Source organism: Harpegnathos saltator, unplaced genomic scaffold (assembly GCF_003227715.2).
Source record: "Harpegnathos saltator strain DR-91 unplaced genomic scaffold, Hsal_v8.6 scaffold25, whole genome shotgun sequence".
Taxonomy (NCBI): Eukaryota; Metazoa; Arthropoda; class Insecta; order Hymenoptera; family Formicidae; genus Harpegnathos; species Harpegnathos saltator.
The window spans coordinates 100316-120531 of NW_020230039.1; the positions used below are offsets into that span (position 1 = coordinate 100316).

Below are 20216 nucleotides of genomic sequence, written 5' to 3' on the forward strand. Positions count from 1 at the left end.
CGATATACAGGTTGGTTGCTTTTGGGGAAACTTCTATATTTATATTTTTCTTATTCTACAAATAAGTGTTTAGATTTGGAGGAGAAAGAACACGCTCTACTACTATTCTTACGCCACTACGCAACCGTATGGCACAGAGTGACCTGTATCGTCAAATCTACGTTTTAGGAGCACCGGCACGCATGACTTGCTCTCGTCTCTCGTTACAATGTCGTGAAACACTGTACGATGAATCGCTCTAAAACGTAGATTTATCGAAGATTTCCTCGCATTCTCCTTCTTCTCTTCCTCGTTCTTATCGATAGGTATTTTATTGGTGACTAATAAGTTTTTTATACTACTAAAATTAATATATTTCGAAGTTCCAAAGTTCAAGATTATCCCCTTTACTTTGCAAACTTCATGGATTTAACCTTGTGGAGTGCGAACGACATAGGCATAAAATTTTGGGCCTCCGGATACAAAGGATTCTATGTAGCTACCTTGACCATAACTTTCGAGTTCATCCGTCATATCGCCCAAAAGATTATCCGTACGCGGCTCGTACTCATTGGGACACCGGTGTTCAAATACGTAGGCAGTCTGAAAAGTTCTCGGCCTAACAGTGAAAGAAAATTATTTTTGCCGTGAAATATATTTTATTTTTCAATATATCTCCTCTAACCTCTAAAATATAATCTTCTAAAACTTCAATATATTTATTCTAACGTTTTTGCAATAATTCAATACCACTATTAAAGTATGATTCCGGAAGGTCTGCAAAATATCCATCCACGGCTGCAATAGCTTCGTCATTTGATGTAAAATGCTTTCCAGCCAGGAATTCTTTCAGGTTTGGAAACAGATAATAGTCAGAGGGAGCCAAATACGCTGGAAGTTCAAGCAATTCGTACTTTAATTCGTTGAATTTTGCCATTGTCAAAACACTTGTATGAACACGTGCAATGTCTTGATGGAAAACGATTCTTTTCTTCTTTAAAGCAGGTCTTTTCTCACGAATTTTTGCATCCAATAGATCCAAAAGGTTACAATAATATTCAAAGTTAATCGTTTTATCTTTCTGAAGATAATCGATCAACAAAATACCTTTATAATCCCAAAACTGTTGCCATAACTTTTCCTGCTGATGGAACCGTCTTTGCCTTCTTTGGTGCACGTCCATCGGCTTCAGTCCACTGTTTCAGCTATTCTTCTCGCTCTGGTATATAGTGGTGGATCCAAGTTTCATCAACAGTTATGAAACGCCGCTTGAAATCCATTTTATTTTACTTAAAACGATCTAAACACGCTTAAGAAATACGCATTCGAATGCGTTTTTATCAATTGTTAGCAAATGCGGCACTCATCTTGCACAAAGCTTTTTCATATGTAATTCTTCATGCAAAATATTTCCAATTTGTTTTTTTGAGATGCCTATGGCCTCAGTTATTTCACGCATTTTCACTCGCCGATCATCTAACACCATATCATGTACTTATTGAATGTTTTGTAGTGTTGTAGCAGTTTTTGGACAACCTTCGCGTGGATCATTTTCGAGACTTTTACGACCAGATTTAAAAAGAGCAGCCCATTTTTTCACAGTGGAAAGTGAAGGTGATGCATCCTTATACACTTTTAACAATTTCGGATGAATTTCTGTTAGTGTTAAACCATCCAAAACAAAGAATTTAATCACTGCACGATATTCAATTTTTTCCACTTTAAAAAAGATAATGACACGTCAATATTAAACTGGTGCTACTACTCGAATGACTTGATTACACGATTAATGTGCGGCAATAGTCCTCTAAATAAACGTGGTTGTCTTTATATTCTCCCGCTTTCTCATATGTCTTATCGACGCAACATTTACTCTTTCGCTGCTCGTGTTACCATTTCAGTGTCGATAAAGTCGTCGATGAGTTAGGCGGTCAGGCGGTCGGCCGCCGAGAGCTGGCACGCGATAATGTGTCAGAGAGTGGGACCTCCATTTTCCCTCTCACGGAACGAATCGATGAAATGCACTGTACATGCACTGTACATGCATTAACATTTCTAAAGAAAATCTTCCCAATTCAACTTTTAGTTGCACTTGTGCACGGAACCCTTTCTCCCGTCGAATAAATTAAATTAAATGAACTTCCTGCCGCATTGACTTCACATCCTTCGGTTAATCTTCTACTAACGATTGACACGTCTGAGCCGGTATCTATCTTAATCCTACAACTCCGTTCATTTATTTTCCCCGAATATAAAAATAGAGGTAAACTTATGCGTCTAATGCTAAACCTATCATTAATTTCCGGGATCTCGCTTTTCTCTGTCGAATTGATCCCTGCTAATTCGACAAAACCTAGTTGGATTGCTTGTTAAATTTCAATAACGGACATTCCCTCCTAAAATACCCCTTTTTCCATAATTCCAACATTCTTGTTTCTCAGAAACGACATTTAACCCTTTTTCCCGAAATATTTTTTTATAACTTTCCGAACTTCTCCCCTTCCTAACATTGTCCATTCCGAAATTCTTTTTTACGTTTCTTTCGTTCAGCCTTCTCTGACAAAAACCCCCTCAAAAAACCTTTCCGTTCATTCGTGAATTCCGTTATCCTCGGAGATTCAAATTCCTGATCAATAAATTTATTGCTTTTTAAATGAAAACTCATCTCTTGTATCGCCTGAATCGACATTATGCGTTCAATTGCGGTCCTCAAAGATGTGATATTTTCAAACTATAACGTCCGCTTTATAAATCCATCAGTTATCGCCGCGATGAATTGAACGCACGAAATTTTGTCCCGAATTTCTATCGAGCATTCGGGATAAGCAATCTGGGCCAATTCCCCTCTCAAAGAAGCAAAATCCTCTTCTGGCTTCTGTTTTCGGTTCGAAAACCGTATATAAGAATTCTGGAAATTTTCGCGGTCCTCGAACCTTAGCTCACGTCTATTCTTTAATTCTGAAAAACTCATTTCCTCATCCCACCAAATTCCATCCCATGGTATCCGAACGCGCTTTTATGCGAAGATAGGCGGCTAATTGTACCGCCTTTGCCAAGCTATCCCACCCATTAGCCCGCGCGATTATCTCAAACTGCCCTATGTATTCTCGAAACGGGAACATCCCATCAAAAACGTCGGGCTTTAATTTTGCTTCGTTAGCAATACTATTTTGAAAGAGACTTAGCTGCATTGATTCCCCAGCCGCGGCCATCCGATTCCGAAGATCCTGAAGTTCCCGCCGCTTTTGCTCTCTCTCCGTTTGAAATTGCCGTAGCTCCTCCATCTCCCGAGTCGAAGCCGCTTCCATGCTCAGAGAACTTGCCGCACCTGCTTCCATCTCGTCGTTTCGTCGAGATGTTGTCGCTTCCTTGTAACCCGTTGGGCCATTCACAAATTTCTTTCCTCTCACTTGTAAGGCTCGGGAAAACACATGTTATCTTGGACGAGCCCCCAAAAATATCACATACACGTACACAGATCTCCCGGCGTTCGGGGAAAATAATTATACGTTCGTTAAAAAGGAGAAGCAAAGCCTTTATGTACAGCGAATTACACAGAAATGCACTTTCGATCTTTTGCGTAAATCCCGTTTAAAAGCCGCAACCGATTGCTCAACAGCCCGCGTCGGCGGCTTGTCACAGAAATCAAAGCCTCTTTTTCTTTATTTATCTTCGTTGCTCCGCTGACAGCCTGTCAGTTCGTCGCTCAGTTAATCATCTTTCAGTTTCCAATCGATACTACCAAGGACCGTGAACAGCTGACGCCGCCGTTCATACGGCGGCTCGGATATAACAATATTATATATGAATGTAAGTAGAATAGCTAGGCCAGTTCTAAATCAATTTCTAAAATATTTTTACAAAACCCGCTTTCTTTAATTAAATATTTTCGTTAATACCCCATTTATTAATACCCCCTCCCTAGAATTTTTTTGCTTCCATGGACTAGATGGTAACCGTGACGTCACGAGAGAAAAACTGCCGGGATGTAGGGGCAGACTCGAACCTGTGCCCTCGCGGTTACTATTCAATGCTCCAAAGCTCCTAGACCACCGTCGTTTGTTTCTAATAGACGTGTTTTGAAGGTTCTTACAGTATGTATGATGACGTCACGAGAGAAAAAATATCTACTGGGATGTTGCTAGAGTCGAACCTCGGGCTTTCACGGTTACTATCCAATGCTCCAACCTCCTAAACCATCGCCGCTAGTTGCTAGGAGACATCTAATGAAGGTTCTTACTGTGTGCATGATGATGTCATACACACACACACACACGCGCGCGCGCGCGCGCGTAAAAATAAGTCGAAACTAGACCAGACTCGAAATAAGCATCATACCGCAAGTAAAGAAATTTGTTTTCAAACACAAATACCATATAAAATTCTAAGAAAGGGGATAAGCGTGTTGGAAGAAACATTTGTACATTTGAAATAATGTTTTATTATATAGCGTCGTACAATTTTCTTCGAGACCACCAACTAAAAATATTTAGTACATTCTGTAATGCACAATTTTTCATATGATTATTACTACATGGGCTGAAAAGTCTTTGGCCTGACATATAGATGGCGCCACAAACTAAAAATCCTTATATTTCCTATAGAGTACCAATCTTAACTTAGATGCTGTAAAAATTTCATGATATTTCGTTGACTCGTGTACAAGTTATAGCTTTCGAAGTGACGTTACCTCTCAATTTATCTTTACTATGGAAAAAAGTGAATTTCGTGTTTCGATTAAACATTGCTTCCTGATGGGAAAAAACACTGTTGAAGCAAAGGCATGGCTTGATAAATGTTACGGCACATCTGCCCCACTGAATTCAACCATCAAATATTGGTTTGCTGAGTTTCGTCGTAACCGCACGAGCACAAATGATGCACCACGTTCAGGAAGGCCAAATGAGGCAGTTACTCCAGAAAACATCCAGAAAATCAGTGAAATCGTGTTGAATGATCGCAAAATAAAATTGAGTGAGCTAGCTAACATCATAGGCATCTCAAAGGAACGCGTTGGTCATATCATTCATAAATATTTACACATGAAAAAGCTTTGCGCGCGTTGCGTGCCACGTTTTTTGACAATTGAGCAAAAAGCGGAACGTGTTCGACTTTCAAAGCAAAATTTGGCCCTGTTTAACCGCAATAAGAAGGAGTTTTTGCGTCGATTTGTCACAATGGATGAAACATGGATCCATCACTACACACCGCAGTCCAATCGGCTGTCAGCGGAGTGTTTATGCCTGGTGAAAGCCGTCCGAAGGGCCCGAAGACACAACAATCAGCCAGCAAGGTTTTGGCCAGTATTTTTTGGGATGCGCATAACATAATATTCATTGATTATCTTGAACATGGTAAAACTATCAATAAAGAATATTACTGTACATTATTGGATCGATTGGACGACGAGGTCAAGGTCAAACGGCCACATTTGGCAAAGAAAAAAATTTTGTTTCACCAAAACAATGCTCCAGCTCACTCGGCTCGCGATACGACCGATAAATTAAAGAAATTGCGCTATGAATTGGTCCCGCATCCCCCGTATTTTCCAGACCTGGCCCCCAGCGACTATTTCCTTTTTCCCCGACTGAAGCAGTGGCTCGCTGGTAAAAGATTTTACTCGAATGAGGAGGTCAAGTTGGAAACAAATGCCTATTTTGAGGGACTTGACACCGAGAACTATAAGAGCGGCATCGAAATGTTAGCGGACCGTTACACTAAATGCATTACTCTAAATGGAGATTATGTCGAGGAATAAAACACTTTTTTCATTAAAAAAATCGTTTTTTCATTGTTAAACCAAAGACTTTTCAGCCCATGTAGTACATCGAAAAGTATTATTCAATTTTTGCAGAGAAGGCATGTCATCGCCATCGGTGTCCACGGTCCTAATGATCACGTTGCTTCTCACATTGTTATCCAGAAGGTGTAACAACCATTCCCGCTTCTCATGTCCTTTCACGTACACAAATTGAGATGCATCGTCTTCAAGCTCGTCATACATATCACCCGCCACGGCTGCAGTAACCAGATGTTCAGCTCTGCAGTATTTGACGGTTCCATCTTCCCATCGTAATCCATGATGATTAGCCGTTAACCAGTAGGCCCTCGATTTGTCTGATCTTGTGAGCAGATGCCATGGCATTGGACTCATGAAGACGTAGTGTGAAAGAATAGTTCCGTTCTTCAGTATCGCTGCTTCTTTCACAATAAATCTCTTTCCAACCATGAATCCTTACAAGTCAACAAACCTCGGCACAACCATGGTGAAACATTCTTCGACACGTCTGGGAGAGAAATGCCGTTTATAGCACTTTGTTTCATGCATTATTCTTTTCTCGTACATACTTTCTGATGTTAGTTGAGTTTGCGCACTATATTGGTTAGCGGATTGTATTCAACTACACGATCATGTAAGATGAGACAATATGTATTCGGCGGTGTATTCCCCTTACATTCAAATTCTATCCGTACGTCCACAATGGCACTCTTGACGGACTCATTTTGACGCGAACAATCGATAACCATGAAAGGACCTAGCCGCCGAAAGTCGGTAGTTGTTAACCATACTTCAACACTGTCGCATCCATAATACGATTTACGAAAACGTCTATACATATCGTAAAGTATTGCGTATTTATTTTTTGCAAAGTCCAAAATTATGTTATCGTACGGATAACACTCTGAATTTAGATAGAGCTTTGCATTGATCAATTTGCAGTCATCGAATCGAGTTATATATTCCGACATGACATTCTTCCGACCAGTCTGCAGCGCAAAGATAACGTATCGTGGTTTTTCCAAATTAGTAGCAGTTTTGACGGTCCGCAGGTGTTTGGTTGTGCTTTGCAACAGAAATTGCAACAGAACACGAAATTTATACAGATTCCACGAGCGGAAACTCATACTCAGGTATTGCCTGTTTTCCAAAGTTTTCAGCAGTGAAAGTTTATTGATATCGTTCAAGATTACGTGAGGCATTCGCCACTGTATCTTGAATTGCTCGATCTTAGGATCCAGCGCTGAAGATCCTAGTAGACTGTTGTTGTCGCTGCGCGATCGTAATAGAATCAATTCGTGGCGCGCGTTAATCACTATACGCTTGTAGTCCTCACAAAATCCTAGCAACACGCTGAGTGGTACGCAAAAGTTGAAATACCCGTCCGGCGAAATAGTGCCAGTCGTCTCCCACGCGGCATTTTTCATGATAATATTTTTGTCCGAAGATATCGATACATAATTTTTGAGCGTTGAAGTTATTCCCACGTTTCTGTTACGATCAATCTCCACACCATCCAGTTCATAACGGATCTCATCAAACATGAATGCAACGCAATTATATACCAACGTTACAGTCGCACCATCGACTACAACTTATTTCGTCACCTTCCTCTCGACATAGAGATAACTCTCGCACGGCAATATGTATAAATCCTGCTGCTGTATGGGTATTCGTATTTCGTCGCTATATTCAAACGTTGTATTAGCGTATGGGCTGTACGTATGTGTCTCGATCTTGACGATGTGCTCGTCAAAGACCGGTTCACTTCCAATGTTTAAAATGTCAATCATCTTTCTCAATCATTTCGTACGATGAATCCCAGAGATTTCAAAAATTCAACGTTCAACGCGCTGAGTTTCCTTCAAACAAGGGATATTGTACTGTTAATCGCGTGTCTCGTAAAAGATATATTTCTCGCTTGCCTCTCCTGTTCCACTGGATTCACCACAAGCATTTCATCAATTACGTTTATTATCGTCGCCGTCGTACATGCAATCTAATAGTAATTTCTTCTCCACGAAATTCGAGCGATTGTCCTTGATCAACGACACGCACCGTTAAATCTGTAATGCTCAGTGCAACGATTGGAAGGTAGATGACATGCATTGGTTTTCGATATCTTATATCCAGGTAGCACGTTAGGCGAGAATTCATGTATCGTATGTACACGCATACTGTTACTGTACGCACCACTGACAACGCTGCATTCTATACAAATAATATTAACGTTGATAATCTTAATCGGTGTGTCTGATTCATGCCATTGTTGCGGTTTTAATATACGACTCGATGAGAATCCTAAAAGCAAGCCAATGTTGTTTGGTTTACTAAAATTTATTCTATAAGCACATTTTATTTCGCTCTTCATCGTATTATTATTGGCATGAATTATTATAGGATATTCATTCTCGTCATCACTATATGGGTTATTTTTGGAACGTAATGTTTTTTGAGAATGCGAAATTGCACGTTTTAAATATTCGTATACGGTACGCAATTCGTATGATACTTCAGGAATCGTAATTTCTTCATCGTTAGTACCATTATAAAATTTATTATTCGACGAATTTACATTTGGTATCGTATTGCATGCTTCGAAATCCGTTAAACCGAGCTCATAATCGCCGTCGCTCTAATCTATAGCGGGAAAGTAGCTCGCCGTAAGCATGCTTCTGTTACTAGTCAACGTAAGCGTTAGCAACATATTCGCAAACAAGCGAATACTGATTGCTGTTAGTGGAATGTCATCATTTAAACCCATATAAATCCTCTACTGTTTGGAGAAACTGTAAGCACAATTGTCCCCAAATGCTCTGACTGTAATGTTGATAAGACGCACGATTGTACAAAATTTTCACTACATCCCTCTCAAGGTATCGAATCAATTCCTTGGGCGGTCAAAGATTACCAAAACTATCAAAATATACTGCGCGATTTCCCCTTTTCGCATACGCTACCCATCGAATACCTGGTCCCTCTGTGTCGTCTAAATTTACAATACCACTCTCGTTTTGACGTACTCCATCTATCGGTAAGGCGTCACGCATGAAAACACCTCGAAAGAAAGATATACGCATACGCCTCGCTAGTCTTTTCAACTGTACATTAGTCATTCGACCCGTGGGTAATTTTACCGTCTCATTTGACGTTTTTTTCTTTCGGCAGTGCCTTTCCCGCGCTTGTACGGAGCAAGATAGATTCCGCGACCTTTCATAGCGCGACCTTCCATTGCGCGATGATGACGTTTTAATTCTTCCAGCTGGCGTTGCGCGGCTTTGCCATCATTCACCGCTTTCGCGATACCCGCCGCTCCACAGACTAGTGAACCGAGAACTCCCAGTAATGGTAGAACTGGTAAAGTAAAGTCCAGTAGCAAAACGTGGTAGTATTTTACCACCACGTTTTGCTACTGGAAGTGCTCGTTTTCGGATTTCTTTCTTGGACGACTTCTTTTTCTTCGTGCCCATGCCCATGCCGATTTTCGTATTGGCTTTCATAGCAGCCCAAACGACTGCAGCAGCAGCTTTCTCGCCTAGAGTTGATTCTTTCGAAGTTATGCGTTTCCGCGCTTTCACAGCGAGAATCTCATCCGCCGCGTGCCGATCAATGAGATTGTTGCTACGCGAATAGGCTATATCGTGCTCGTGACATGCTGCATCCAATGAATTAATGTCCTGGTCACCTCTGGCCAATCGTTTTACCAAGAGAGTGCCAGGACCACAAAATTGATATCCGGGAATGTGTTGTTCGATAGGAAGCGCATTTATCGCGCGATTCAATAGACCACTGCCGACTTTGACTTTTGTCGACGACATTCACTACAGTCCCTGATTAGCGGTGCTGGACTGTCGATATGCGTTTGCTGCCATGGACGATTGTAATGTTCCAAACACCGACGATACTGCTGAACCTCTGGATCGACTTTTAAATGTTCCGGGAGTCTATCCTGCAAATCGTCAATATACTTTGCAAATTCGTGTAATAGAACAATCTTCGGTATATATTTCAATTGTTCGGAAGTTAGCCCTAGAATATCATGAGTATCTGTCAACAGGAGCAATATTTTCTAAACTGAGTGTTTCCAAGATCGACGCGCTTATATATATATGGTAGTTAAATCAGCGTCACATTTAAATTAAATGGCAACGATCCGTTAACAAAATCAATTTTGCGACTCACGGGGGAAACATGCGGTTCGTGAAGCAACCGACATCGATATGCGTGACAAATTTCGACAATAGAACGGAATCAATACTTGAGCAAGTGGCACGCAGACATGGAAACATGCTTCCGAACACCATACGCGGCATCATATGCGGTCCCTCGAATTGCGGCAAGACAAACATTCCCATCAGCTTGTTGGAAAGTCCGCACGGTTTACGTTTCGAGAACTTGTACATGTACTCGAAATCGTTGCAACAACCTAAATATTGCTACTTGGAAAATCTGCTGAAATCGATAGATGAAATTGGATACTTTACATTCTCCAATAACAGCGATGTGATTCCAACGACAGAAGCGCTCAAAAATTCCATTTTTATCTTTGATGACGTTGCATGTGACAAACAAGATACGATAAGAGAATATTTTGCAATGGGTCGTCATTCGAGCGTTGACTGTTTCTATCTCTGTCAGACTTACGCAAAAATACCCAAGCATCTTATACGGGATAATGCAAATTTTCTGATTCTCTTTAAACAGGATGGTACCAACCTGAAACATGTGTACAACGATCATGTGAATACCGACGTGTCATATGAGGATTTCAGTGCATTGTGTTGCAAATGTTGGGAAGATAAATATGGTTTTACAGTGATTGACAAGGACAGCTCAATGACCGACGGACGATACAGGAAAGGATTTAACGACTTTGCTGTGCTGGGAGATGCACAATCGTTATTGTAACCTCAACGTGGAAACATCTTCAACATCCACAAGATAAACATATCAATGATGAATAGTAGCGTGAAGATCATGGATTGTGAAAAGGTAGCGGAAGAGATTGCGAAAACGAGCGAATCCGCAAAAAATATTGCGCTTTGAAAACCGGTTGAATGGTGGAAAATGCTGCATTAGAGAGACACTTTTAACCTATTATTGAACCTCTCAAGCAAATCACGGGAAGCAGCGCTAATGTGGAAAGTAATGTTGATGATGAAACTAAGCCACTATCAATGAGTACAAGCGAAGAAACAAAGAGTGTAATATTAAAACCTAAAAAAAGATAAAGCGTAAGGCAAAACTTTCACCAGTCGCATTGACTACACCGAAACGGAAACTATTAGACGATCCTTTGATAGTTCCTACATCGACGGGAGCTCTACAATATGAGGAACTACATACATGGAATGTCATAAACCTTCACCGATCGACAATCTACTCACTGATGATGATGATGATGAGAATGTTTCTGAAACCCCTGATAAACCGGTAGTGACATCCGTTAGACGTCAGTTGTGAACGAACAAAGGACAACAAACTTTACGTGATCATTTTGGTCCGTTGGGTAAAAAATATGGGAATGCTAAGTAGTGGAAAATATAACACTATAGGTTATGTTTACGGCGTACGTTTTAGTAACGATGGAGCGATGCTCGGTGAAAAACGTATCGATGTGGACAGAGACGATAATATAACCATAGGCGAAACAGAATACATTGGAACACCGGGTCTTTACGAGCTAATATTCAAAAGAATCCCCGACGATTCTGTGAACACCGAAGCTGATATGCAAAAATACAAAAGTATACTATTGGCGACGAATACTCACAGACGCGGGTACCTCCCGCAAAATCCTATACTCGGTAACAAGGGACACAAATATAAACAAATAATCGTGCCCCTAGTATCACATGCGTCGAGTGATAAAGTGGCAGGAAAAGATTTATACGCATTGCGAGCAATGATGACCTTAAATGACAGCAATATCGATTAATTACGTGCATTAGGATGATCCCAACGAGCTGGTGGATCGTCTGCGATTGTTTGAAGCTTCGCGCCAAGCTGGCAACAACGTTCATGACAACGAAATTTTATCGATTATCGAAGAACCCCGCGAAGCTGGTCTCATTATAAATTAAGCAGCGTAGCATTAATACAAGTCTGTCAGTCGGTACAACTTGCTCCGAAATGTCGTTGAATAAGTTTGGAGTGTCGCGAGAAAACAATAGTGCGAAAACTGATCGAGCGCATCAATGGAATGAACATGTTGAAAATTACATACATGAAAATGCCCTTTGTTTAAACGCTGCCAAAGTTTTTGACGCAAAGTCGCGCAAGATAAAACATGTAGCGCAACCTGAAGCCGACAGTGATGTTGCATTTAAACGATACGTGGAAGAATGTATTGCAGGTGTGAGATATCATTTAAACAACGTTGCAACCAAACGATATGTACATGAAAATGCCCTTTGTCTAACCGCCAATAGTAAAGGTTTGAATGGCAAATATTTCGATGCAAAAATGCATGCGATACATAATGTACCGCGGCCGGAAGCCTTCAATGACGCTGCGCACAAATATTATGTAGATGAGGGTATAAAGTCTGTAAAATTTGTGTTGCATGAGAGTAACGTTGAGAAGAAGCAGTATATTGATGAGAATATAAATGCTGTAAAGCTTCTACTGCATGAGAGTAACGTTGAGACGAAGCAGTATGTAGATGAGAATGTTAAAAAATTGAAGGATTGGCTGGAAGACTACCGGAAGAAAAACATACAGAGCATAAGTAGCATTAATGAGAACATAGAACATATTTTAGACTGGACACGTTCAGAGATAAAACAAACAAGGAAAATATAAAAGTAGAATATTATAGTTAAATTGACATATAGTATCGACATAAGCAGGAGACGGATCATCACGAGTTGCAATGGTGAAGCAATCGTCAAAATTTAACAAAAAGAAGAAAAGTTCAGGGAAGCAACTCATCGATACTATTTTAGCTGTTTCTGCCGGTGTAAAGCGACAAAGCCTCACGCGTGATGGGTAAACGACTCGGCGAGTAACAAGGAAAAATGAGAAGAAACATTCCGAAAACAACAACTAGTGAAAGAACACAAGTTTACAAATTCCGGTCAACTTTTGGACCCGAGCAGGTAAGAACGATTCTTAACGTTATTTGATGCGCTGAATCCGAATCTTCAATCCGTTTGTCAAGATTGGTTCTAGTTTTCGATTTCTCGCATGTTGGCAGCATTGCGCTGTCATAACGACTCTCATGAGGGCGTCGCTAGAAAAATCATTTCAATTGTATTCGAATGGTATTGTTTTTGTTTAAGAAAAATGCAGAGACAGCGTTGCAAAGTCGATTCAAAGTGTTTTTGTTACGTTTGCGGATGTTATATGCTCGGGAAAAGCGGTAAAATAATGACAAATGCGCTCAGAGATATGTATTTGCATTACTTTGGTTTCTCTGTAGCAAACACTAACAAGCGGTGGGTGCCGAAATGTTTTTGTAACGCGTGCAGAACGAAGCTGTACAAGTGGTCACTCGGTGAAAATGTGTACTTTTCATTTTCATTGCCAATGCTATGGAAAGAACCAAAAAATCATGTAGATGATTGCTACTTTTGCTTGATGAAGGTCGTCGATATAAATGCAAAAAAACTAGCACAGTATAAATTTCCTGACATATCATCAGTGTCCAAGCCAGTTCCACGTACGAGCAATGATCCATGGCCAGTTTGTCCAGGTATAAGTGCAAATGCCCAGGCAACTTCGACTTCATCGCCGTCGAGCAGTGGAAGCGATTTTGTTATGGAAGAAAAGCATTTAATTTCGCAAAGTGAACTCAGTGATTTGATTCGTGATTTGATTTTATCGAAACAAAAAGCAGAGTTGCTTGCATCACGGTTGCAGGAGTGGAAATATCTTGACACTCGAACAAAAGTCACTGTATATAGCAACAGAAATCAGGCGCTTCTACCGTTTTTCAAAAAAGAAAAGAACATGTGTTTCTGCGATGACATCAACGGTTTATTTGATGTGATGAATACACCGTATGATCGAAATGAATGGCGTTTGTTCATCGATGGTTCGGAATACAGCCTGAAGGCTGCTCTGCTACACAATGGAAATGAAAAACCATCCATTCCGATTGCTCATGCAGTACAAACGAAGGAATGCTACGACACAATGCGTAAGATCTTGGCCAAGATAAAATATAATGAGCATCAATGGAAAATTTGTGGCGATCTAAAGGTTTGAAAATTTATTCTAATTAAATCTGAAACATTAATTGATTTACATATTATTCCAACAGGTGATTGGTCTCTTGATTGGGATGCAATCTGGATTCACCAAATTTTGCTGCTTTTTGTGCCTGTGGGATAGCCGTGCAATTGACCATCATTATGTGAGAAAGAATTGGCCAAGTCGTAGTAATTATGAGCCAGGAAAACAAAACGTCTCCTCTGCACCACTTGTGAACCCGGGACATTTTTCTGCTGCCTCTTCACATCAAACTTGGCCTTATCAAGAACTTCGTCAAAGCGCTCAACCATGAGAGACCGGCTTTTCAGTATTTAATCAAGTTGTTTCCAAAATTGTCCTACGCAAAAATCAAAGAAGGAATATTTGTCGGACCTGATATTCGAAAATTAATGGCCGATGGGAACTTTACAAAATGTTTAACGCCCGATGAAGCGGCAGCATGGGCATCATTTCAAAGTGTTGTTCACAGCTTTCTCGGTAACCGCAAATCCCCGGATTTTAAGCAAATAATCCGCAATTTGTTGCAAAATTACCGCAAGATTGGAGCTCGAATGTCTCTCAAAATTCATTTCCTGCATTCACATCTCGATTTTTTCCCAGAAAACTTAGGCGATACGAGCGACGAGCAAGGAGAGCGGCTACACCAAGATATGGCGAAAATCGAAAGACGATACCAAGGATTTTGGGATGATGGCATGATGAGCGACTACTGTTGGACTCTAATGCGTGAAACGGATCCCAAACAATACAAACGACTCAGTTTTACTGCTCTTCATTTCTGATTTATAACTTTTAATTGAATAAAATAGCCATTAATTGTCAAAAATAATAAAAAATGAATTTATTGAATATCTCGTAAACTAGAACCAATCTTAAAAAACGAATTGAAGATTCGGATTCAACGCCCCAAATTACTTTAGAAACAGCTTTTGGTTGCTCAGGTCCAAAACCGTGTATACTTGTGGAATTATACGCTCCAGCGAGACGAAATTTTGTTCGTAGACGCGTCATGGTGTAACGACACATACCGGCAAATGTGTCGTTACGCTGACTGCCGCTGAACATCACGCGGCAGTCAGCTGAGCGCACGTCCCCCGACCCGCGCTGTCACCGCGCCTGTCAACGCGCTCACCCGAGGCTGGCCGAAGACCCGGCATCAACGCTCGGGAATGATCGGCCACCGAGCCGAACTCGCGGCACCGTCAAAACGATCCTCGGCGAACGTCGCATACTCACGATTACTCTCGATCAAATTCGGATTAATCAACGAAAGAAACCGAAGACAGAAAATGACGGATATATAAACCCGACAGTTCTTGTCTTTGGGGGAGTCGAGTTTTGGACAGGCTTCAAGCAGTCTTGGGAGAGTCTTCGGAGAGTCTGAAGCGATCCACCGTCTAGGAAAACTCGTCAACAAATCTGCAGAGTGCCTCCAGAAGATCGAAAGTTCCGAGACTCAGAGCACGTAAGGATACAAGAGCAGAAAGAGTCGTCGCCCACACCTACTGACTATCTGGCACGGCCGCCGGCCCGGAGTAACCCCTTCGGGAAAGCGCATCGCGCCGACCAAAAAATCGATCAACGACCGCGACGAATAGAATCGGGGAGCAAGACCGATAGGCATCGCGAATCTCTCCCGTCGTCAATAACGCGAAGAAACAAAGCGAATAATTACGGCGTGTCGAAAAACAAGCGTGAGCCTTACGCCCGACGCACGACATAACTATTGTGCGCGCCCCACAAAGCGCTAACGCGGCTCGACGCGACGCGTTTTTGCGCACTTTCTTCTATACGCCGACAGTCAGACGAGACGAGGACTCGGCCTTTAAACGCCGACTAAAGACTGCGACGACGCCCTCACGGAATCTCTATTTCTGCCGACGCCCGGACCCTCCGACAGCGAATCTTTCTTTTTCTTGTAAATCCTATGTATTAAAATAATTACTGCTGATAAGCTCTAGACAAGTCGAGAATCACGCATTAGACAAAACCACCGTCACGTAAACACGGCCGATCCCCAAGACGGCGAGCATAAGCGTAGAAACAAAGCCGCGCGTCGAGACGGCACCCAAACAGTGGGAACCTCGCGCGATAACACGCGGTCATTACATACTGAAGCAATAGAATAAAGCGTCACTGTCTACAAACACCGACCGACTTCAATTATTCACCAAGATCACCTTCTCCTAATAAAATTTCTGCGCGCGATTCGCTAACGACGATCGCAACGCAGGGTCGAATCGATAAAGAAAACCGAACCCGGAGGCGCCGGCGTTACAATGGTGCGTGGATACGATGATCTTTGGCAGGCCGATGTGGTGGAAATGCGAACTCGCGATTCAATGGAGGCTATCATTACACATTCACCATTATCGATGTACTGAGCAAGCACGCATGGGCCGTGCCGTTAAAGAGCAAAAGCGGAAAGGAGATAGCTGAGGCATTCGCAAAGATAATTCGAGCGGATGGAAGATACCCGAAGAACTTGCAAACTGATCAGGGAAAGGAGTTTTACAATAGAGTTGCAGAGACTTGTGAAGAAACACGGTGTCAATCATTATTCGACTTATGCGCTAATGAAGGCATCTGTTGTGGAGCGATTCAACTGTAGGTTAAAGAACGATATGTGGAAAATGTTTACGTTCAACGGAACTTACAAATGGATTGACTCATTACCGAGCTTCGTCGCTGACTACAATACGCGAAAACATCGAACTATCGGCATACGTCCTATCGATGTGACTCCTGCGATTGCTAATAAGCTCTTAAACACAGTCTACAGTAACATAAAGATTGCAGCACCTGCGAAATTCAAAGTGGGTAATTTGGTACGTGTCAGCAAATTCAAAACTATCTTTGAAAAAGGCACCGAATTGGACAACCGAAGTGTTTAAAATCAAATTCAAATCATTTTTTTTTAAGTATGTATGTGTACATAACATAAGTCTTTAAAAGTAAAACTTATACAAAAAAAGTGATATATTAAAACAGTAGCGCCAACTGAGAAATCGTATACTTAATATTTTTAGAAATCTCAAATTCAAATTATTTCCTTTTTTAAGATTATGTACATAACATAAGTTCTTACAAGTACAAATGATATCATGTTATAACAATTTTACACGTTTATTAGTAGAGTCCAATATTTAATTTATCATTATTTATTATAACACTGAGTTATATGATTGTTTTACTTGTTATTATAATGTACTTAACATTACTTTCTACAAGTAAAAATGATATCATGTTGTAAAATTTTAACACGTTTATTAATAGTGTTCAATATTTAAAAAAGATATCTTTTTAAAGGTTACTATTACAAATTCAAATTATTTTTTTTAAGTATATATGTGTACATAACATAAGTTTTTACAAGTAAAACTTATACAAAAGAAGTGATATATTAAAACAGTAACGCCAACTGAGAAATCATATACTTAATATTTTTAGAAATCTCAAATTCAAATTATTTCCTTTTTTTAAGATATATATTTATTATGTACATAACATAAGTTTTTACAAGTAAAAATGATATTTATTAGAACACTGAGTTATATGATTATTTTACTTGTTATTATAATGTACATAACATAAGTTTTTACAAGTAAACATTATATCGTATTATAAAAATTTAACACGTTTATTAATAGTGTCCAATATTTTAAAAAGATATCTTTTTAAAGGTTATTATTATTGAAGAAGATTCAAGAAACACTAACTACAAAAGATGTCAGTAACATTAATTTTTACAAAATTTATCATTATTTATTAGAACACTGAGTTATATGAATTTTTTACTTGTTATTATAACAAAATAATTATTATAACAATGCAATAAAAAATATTTAATACAAAATATTTTGGCGCGGCTACACCAAAAACTGTATCGGACTAAAACTTGTTTAATACATACATGACAGCATTTTCATTATAATAAAATGTACTTGTAAATTCTTTGTCTATATATACGGTGTAATGTTTTATATCTAATTAGACTTTTATGTATATACATCTTCGAAATAAATAGTTTTTGGTGCAGCCGCGCCAAGATTTTTTGTATTAAATATTTTTTATTGCATTGTTATAATAATTAATTTGTTATAATAACAAGTAAAAAATTCATATAACTCAGTGTTCTAATAAATAATAATAAATTTTGTAAAAATTAATGTTATTGACATCTTTTGTAGTTAGTTTTTCTTGAATCTTCTTGAATAATAATAACCTTTAAAAAGATATCTTTTTAAAATACTGGACACTATTAATAAACGTATTAAATTTTTATAATACGATATAATGTTTACTTGTAAAAACTTATGTTATATACATTATAATAACAAGTAAAATAATCATATAACTCAGTGTTCTAATAAATATTATTTTTACTTGTAAAAACTTATGTTATGTACATAATAAATATATATCTTAAAAAAGGAAATAATTTGAATTTGAGATTCCTAAAAATATTAAATATATGATTTCTCAGTTGGCGTTACTGTTTTAATATATCACTTCTTTTGTATAAGTTTTACTTGTAAAAACTTATGTTATGTAGACATATATACTTAAAAAAAGTAATTTGAATTTGTAATAATAACCTTTAAAAAGATATCTTTTTTAAATATCGAACACTATTAATAAACGTGTTAAAATTTTATAACACGATATCATTTTTAATTGTAGAAAGTAATGTTAAGTACATTATAATAAGTTAAACAATCATATAACTCAATGTTATAATAAATAATGATAAGTTAAATATTGGACACTACTAATAAACGTGTAAAATTGTTATAACATGATATCATTTGTACTTGTAAAAACTTATGTTATGTACATAATCTTAAAAAAAGGAAATAATTTGAATTTGAGATTTCTAAAAATATTAAGTATACGATTTCTCAGTTGGCGCTACTGTTTTAATATATCACTTCTTTTGTATAAGTTTTACTTTTAAAAACTTATGTTATGTACACATACATACTTAAAAAAAAATAATTTGAATTTGAAATTTCTAAAAATAGCACAATACGTGTTGCGCTTGTACTTGGCGCCTTTTTTTACTTTTTGGTTTAATTCAAAACTATCTTCGAGAAAGGTTACACTCCGAACCTCCATAAAAAGGAGGAGGGCGTACTAGGTGGCAACGGGACGCCGTGCGTTCGGGATCTGCATCTTATTTTCGTTCCGAAGAGAGAAAAATATCGAGAACGCGGTAGTCGCTAGACCGGGAATCGAACCCGGGTCTTTCGCTTGCCGGGCGACTGCTCTAGACCATTGAGCTATCTGACGCTCCACGCTCACGATACTCTCCTCTCCCTAGATAACGTTGAGAGATGTCGTTCGGAAGTGACATCTCTAGTGCTATCCCGAGTGCACGGCGACTACAGAGAGAGGCTTTGTTTACTTGTACCTAGTGGTACAAGCTGGTGTCTCTCAAAGGTTGCTATCCTTTAAAACCTGCTGTTCATGTATGCCGGCCTCCACCGTTACCCTTCCTTATCCGGTGCAAATAATAGAAATAAGCCCCGGGGGTCGACGCCATATTTTGGCTGCCCCCGGGCGCTTGGACACGTTTTTACAACGCGCCGAAGGGGGATCCACCATGAAAGAAGGAGGGCGTACTAGGTGGCGACGGGACGCCGTGCGTTCGGGACCTGCATCTCATTTTTCGTTCCGAGGAGAGAAAAATATCGAGAGCGCGGTAGTCGCTAGACCGGGAATCGAACCCGGGTCTTTCGCTTGCCGGGCGACTGCTCTAGACCACTGAGCTATCTGACGCTCCACGCTCACGACACTCTCCCCTCCCTAGATAACGTTGAGAGATGTCGTTCGGAAGTGACATCTTTAGTGCTATCTCGAGCGCACGGCGACTACAGAGAGAGGCATTGTTACTTGTACCTGGTGGCGCAAGCTGGTGTCTCTCAAAGGATAAGAGGTTTCCGAACTGGGCCACCGAAATGTTTAAGATCATCAAAGTACAGACGACCAATCCAGCGACCTATCTGCTTGAGGATTCTCGCAGAAAGTCTATTGCTGGAGGATTTTACGAATACGAACTGCATCGCGCTGCTAATCCTGATGTTTATCTCGTGGAAAAGGTGTTGCGAAAAAGTGGCGACAAGGTTTTAGTGAAGTGGTTGGGATTTGACGACTCGCACAACTCTTGGATACACAAAGAAAATGTATTGTAACTAATTCTTTATTATAAACATTTTTTTATTACAATATCCTATTATAA

General features: G+C 39.7%; 1 non-coding gene across 1 annotated transcript; it reads right to left on the reverse strand.

Annotated features, from left to right (window-relative positions):
* Positions 1-19683: 19683 nt before the first annotated feature.
* TRNAA-GGC (transfer RNA alanine (anticodon GGC)) lies at positions 19684-19756 on the reverse strand. The gene has a single exon. It is a non-coding gene; the product is annotated as a tRNA-Ala (tRNA).
* Positions 19757-20216: the final 460 nt, after the last annotated feature.